Consider the following 6,000-nt stretch of genomic DNA (forward strand, 5'->3'; position numbering starts at 1 on the left):
AGTTCCCCAGGTCTTTGAGTGGATTCTGGGAAAGCTTAAGTTTTGCTCATCCCTGCTAATTGTTTCTAGCCAGATCAGAATAAAGCATTTAAGGAACTTAAGCCTACATCTAACTTAAAGTAAGGAGTCATGACATTATCTTCAACCTGAAGGTGCCTCTGATCATCTTTGTAACTTGCTGAATCACTAAAACAGTGTAGAAAGCAATCCTCATGCCTGCTAATATTTGAACTTAAGGCTTCTTATGAAAAAGCACTCCCCTGAAAATGAAATCTGAAACAGGGTCAGCAGAGACTTAAAGAGGATTCTGTAGTCAGTCTAAGATTCACAAGAAAAACAGGTACAGGAGAATTTTTTTTCCCTTTTAATCATCTAAATGAGATCAGTAAGGACAGATGCCATCAATGAATGCCTCATTTAGGCTTGTTCTATTGCACAGGCAGAATGGGTCGTCTGCAAAACAAGTTAACAACTCTACAGAGATGGCTCTGCCAGCATTTCCCACTGAAACCATTCACAGACAGCGCATGTAAATCCTGACCCTTTTGAGGACAAAATTTCCAAACTCAAGTTTAGATTTTCAAATGTTCAGCACTGAGTGTGGAGGTCTGATTTTCAGGAACTTGGGTCCCATCTGGACATTTAAGGAAGTGTTCAGAGTTTTGCAGGACCTCCTTGTAAGTAACTGAAGATTTCTAAAAACTGGCCAGGAGTTACAAGAAGCTGTTTTACTTAACCTGGTTCACACCTCGTGGCACAGACACAAGTCTGATGATTCTGTACAAAACTGCAAAAGCCCAATGCTGTAATAATCTATCAAGATGTTGTAAATTGTGAACAAGTGAGGCTCTGCAACAGGACAAATCAGCAGTGCAGCAAGTGAACGAGCGCACAGTGGAGATCCCTAATATCCATATGTTTGGATTACTGCTACCGTGACCATTTATTGCACAACTTTTATGTGCAGCACATACAGTAGAGCTGCTTGAATTTTTCCACTGCCTGTCTGTTCCCACTACTTAAAAACAAAAAGAAAAAAAGAAAAAAACAAAAAAGAAACAAGAAAAAAAGAAAAAAAGAAACAAAAAGAAAAAAAGAAAAAAGAAAAGGCAGGCACCTTGTCCTTGCCAGAAGAGGAGGTGACAGCTCATGACAGAGTCTCAGGAGGTGCTCCCCCAAGAGCAGCCCTAGTCCATGAGGGATTGGTGCTCCTGTAATGAGCAGTGAGCAGCAGGCTGCAGTTTGAAGCACGAGCTCTACGTGTCAATTATTCTACCTTGCCAGGAAAGAGTGATTAGAGAATAATTCCCTGATGCCTTCAACTCTGTCCTGCTGTCCCCACTGGTTCACATCTATCACCATGAAGACTTCTCTCAGTGATATATCACAGGAGGGATGCCTTTCCAAGGGAGGCACTGAGAGAAAATTTCCACTTCTCCTTCCCTTCCATCCACTGTGCACAGCAGCAATCCCATTTCATTTCAAGCCCAGGATACCAATGTCAGTGGCTTCAGGCATTTGCTAATAAGGAACAAGTAGCTTCCAGGAACAGTAAACACAACGAATGCATTAAAAAACTCTTCTGAGAAAGAAAACTCATCACATGTTTCCAATAGGGGAGGTGAGCTAAAGGTAAGGCCCTATGAAAAGCTGAATGAAATTCTGAAAGAAGGAGAGCCTGTGAAGTGCACAGTAAAAGCACTATCAGGCAGGACGACAGCAAAGAAGCCCAGGTAAATAATGGTTTATCTTTAGGCCTTCAAGAAGACATGTAGGGTAAGTGTATATTCACACATATGGGACCAAGAGGCACAAAACATTTCAGAAGAAGTAATTAGTACAACTGAGCTCAGGCATATTGCAACAGCACTGGGTTCTAACTGCCCATGTTGCTGGTTTCTCCTTGAAAAGCAATAGGAAAACTTCTCTCTGAAGTGACAAGAGGACTTACCTGGTTTAGTAAAGCCCTTGGCTTAACATGTATATGTGTGCACTGTACATCTATACAATTACTGCAAAGGAGAAATTTTAATTATTACAACCTCTTTGAGCTATTCTACCTAAGTTCAGAGTATTCTCCAAAAAGAGTTGGCAGTGTTTAACAATCTTGTCAATTTAAAGTAAGCTGTTTGCTAACTATATCATATTCATACCTATATTATAGCTACACATATACCCATAAAGTTTTATACTTAAGTTCTCCATGTTGTTTCCTCCAGGTTCTTATTGTACATGGGGCATTTCTCCAGACCTGGAGTATGGGCATTCCAGTAGCTGAAGAGCTGCCACTGAACTGGCTCCACACTGAGGACATGCAAAACTTGAAAGCCAGCAAGTTCCTCTCTTGAGGGCAACATCCTACATGGGATGCCACCTTTTTCTTTGAGGCTGGAGAAACAATGTTGTTTGAAATGACAGCTTTACTTTACAGCAAAGGTAAAATCAAAGATATTAGCTCATTCAAATTTCAAAGGACTTGAGAAAAACCCCCACATTTAGGGTAGCAACTGAACCAAGTAAAATCAAGTTAACTGACAAAATGGCAAGAACGTCACCCCATAACTATTAGAGCTACTTGTTCTGTACTCTCAGTTTTACTCTTTTTGGCCAGCTCAGCTGAAAAAAGTTGATACCAACAGACACTATTTCTCTCTAAAAGGAGGTAATGACAGATAATTCTAGATAGACAAAGAGGAGACATTTAATCCTGCTTCAGTTAGGAAATATTAATTAAACCAGCGATCTGCAACTTTTCCCTGGATTCAATCGAATCCAATTCCCATTGAATTCAATGATCACCGCATTGCCTTATCTGCTCTTTTAGAGATTACTGTGTCTGGAAACCTGGTGTCTCTGCTCCTAAAGCACATAAGGGACCCATCACCAGGGAAGGAAAATACATGAATTACAGGAGTGCATGCACTGGGGTCTCTCCACATTTACATGCAAGACCACTATTAGAGATTAATCTGAACATCGATTTACATCATGGTTAAACAAATTTTGGGAAAAGGCTTTACAAAAAATACTTACAAGTTGATTTAGTGGTGATAGCACTCTACTGATTCTATGTTTAAGTATCTTTAAATTCTGTATAACATCGGTTTATCAAATTCTGATACAATGAGAAACATACAACAAAACTGAATTATCTTCAATCATAAATGCTTATGGCAGTACAAGAAGAATTTTTAAACCTACATGAAAGGCATAGAGACTCTGTTGTCATAGAACAGAGACTGTTGTCCAACAGGTATTTTGGGGCTATTATTTAAAAGATATTACCAATGGTAAACTTAAAGCTTCATGGTTACTTGAAAAGTAAATGAAACCCAAGTTCCAAACAGGCCTGCAGTTTCTGGCATCAGCTTTCTCCTAAGTCTGGAAACCTAAAAGATTGACAACACCAGCATTATAGTTTAGGACCCAAAGAGAGAGGAAAATCTGTAATTTTGCTAGTCAAATATACAAATCTGATGTTAGCTAAATCAGCACAGATCAAGTTTCATTACTTCTCCTGGAAAGAAACACTTTTGGGAAGAATAATAATTCTTTCAGTCAATTTTCACAAGCTAGACCCAACAAAAAGAATTAAAAATAGCAAGATAAGACTGATGACAGTAAAGTTTCTAATGTAACAATGGGAGAGGCCAGTCTGACTCATCAGCAAAGAAAAGATAAAAGAAATGGGAGATTAAAAGGCCATACTCAGTCCTACACAATTCCCAGGCCTCTTAGTAACTCAATCTGAACACTGTGAAAGCTAAATAAAGACATGCCTAATTTTTTATATTAACTGAAGGAACTTGATAAGCTACTAAAAGTACAAATGTAAATTAAATCTTGAAAAGTGATATTCTGTATAACATTCACACCCTGTAAATAAGAGCAGCAAATATGTCTCAGGCCACAGAACTGAGGCTCTCACAGTACCTCCTTCAATAACAACAGCAGTGATGCAGCTGCTAAAGAACCAAGTCATGTCATTTGGGGTTTTTTGTTTTATTGAGTTTTGTGTGGTGCAGCTCTGAAGTCCAGCTAAGAGATACTCTAATAAAAATCTTCCTTAGCTGGTTAAAATATCACAGGAAGTGTAGATACTGATATCCAGAAGGTCACAGAAATAAGATCATACCACTGTGTAATGCCTACACAGATCATGAATGAACAAAGGCCCAGGCAACACATTGAATTGCAGTGGTCTTGTCAGTAAACCTAAGGACAGATTAAAATTGGGAAAAAGAAGGAAGAAAATTTAACCCTCACCCACTCTGAAAAATTAATTAGCCCTTAGCAGTTCTAGAGATCATCTTGGAAATCCGAAAAAGAAATTATCTAAATGAAAGAATACATACCAGCATCTGCCCACCTGCTATGGTTACTGCTTCTAGTTCAGATATTCCAGGAAGAGTCTACCAGAACACTCTACCAAAAAAGACTACCAGTGGGGAGAACAGAATTTGGAAGACCTATGCTAAATTGAGATAACAACAGAACATTGCAAAAATCAACAAAACCTCCCCAAAATCAACAAACCAGAAATATCTCAAACTAACCAGATTAGTGAAAGTTAGAGTGAAGCAAACACTGTAACTTCCCTCCTTTCTGCTGCATTGTGAGTTGTTCCTATCCTGAACTGGGAAGGTACCCTGGTCACAGAGAACCTAGGCACCTAGGAGAAACCAGGATGACAAAGGGAAAAAAAATGGGTGCAGGAAGGGAGGTTTCTAGGATAAGAACAAATAGTCTTAGTCTTTTCTCCAAAAGAAGTGAACCAAACAGGACAAATATCCACTTGTAAAAACAAAATAAATCCCAAGGAACTTAGATGCAAACTGCAATAAAAAGCTCAAAGGACTGTATGCTGTCTGAAGAAGGACACTCCAGTGTCAGCAGCAATTGTTCCATAGTCTGCAATGATCAATAGGTCTAAGGCTGCCAAAGAAAATGAATTCCTTTGAATTTTTTAGAAGCCCACATGGGTACCCTCTGGGAATATGGCTGTCCTGGCAGGAAGCTATAGGCCCAGGTGGCTGGGGCAGATTTAGGATGTTTTTAAAATGGTATGAAAAAACAGACTAAGAGAGGCTGCATTTTCCAGGCCCAACAGTGGGAATTATTTAGTTAGGATATTTTTATGTTAGCAGCAGAAGACACCAACACGGAACATTAATATGTTTTTTTTTCTCCTATTAAATCTTTATGGCATCCAACTGCAGTCTAAACCAGAGAATGGTACAGCTGGACAAACCATGCTTCTAGAAATGCACGTGTTTGAAAAACTCAGCCTCCAGAAATCTTTGAAGAGCTCTAGAAAACCTTCTGCTTGCCCCACCAAGAGAATGAAGACTTCCTCTTTCAGCACCTCTCACAAAGTGTCATCTTCTACAGTTTCAGTTCAAAAATCCCCTCCCAAAACCACAAACCCCCAAACCTACAACCACCAACACTAAAAAACTCCACAGAACAAGTGATCAGGTTGCCTGTGATTTACAGAAACTGTTCCCAGCCTTTCACTGTGCACCTCCCTCTTAGACTTCTCAGTTTTGGAAACCTGTTGTGACAGAAGAAAAACAAAATAGTTAGCTGCTGCAATGTTTTGTTTGCCAAATTAAAACTATTCCCTATTCCTGATATAAAATCCTTAAATAAGGCATACAATAGTCCCACCTCCAGAGCAAATCCTCATTACCCTACAGTGAGTTTGTATTGTGGAAACTGCCATGTTTCAGATGATGCTCTAATAAAAGAGCAGGGTGTCAAATTCACAATGCAAGCTGATATGTGACCGTAACCAGGTGAATAGGTCTTTGATATAATTTTGTTAATTTTACAAAATACACTTTAATCCTCACACTTCAGTGATTATTAAGCCTCATGTTGCATCAGTTTTTCCAGCTTTAAAAATGTAAAAAGATAAATCTAACACCTTCTAGTCTTCTAAAACACATTCTTCCACATTCCCATTTAATTTCAGTGCTATACTGACAGTTTTACATT

This window comes from Onychostruthus taczanowskii, unplaced genomic scaffold (genome assembly GCF_017590055.1).
Source record: "Onychostruthus taczanowskii isolate IOZ18803 unplaced genomic scaffold, ASM1759005v1 scaffold12, whole genome shotgun sequence".
NCBI classification, from domain to species: domain Eukaryota; kingdom Metazoa; phylum Chordata; class Aves; order Passeriformes; family Passeridae; genus Onychostruthus; species Onychostruthus taczanowskii.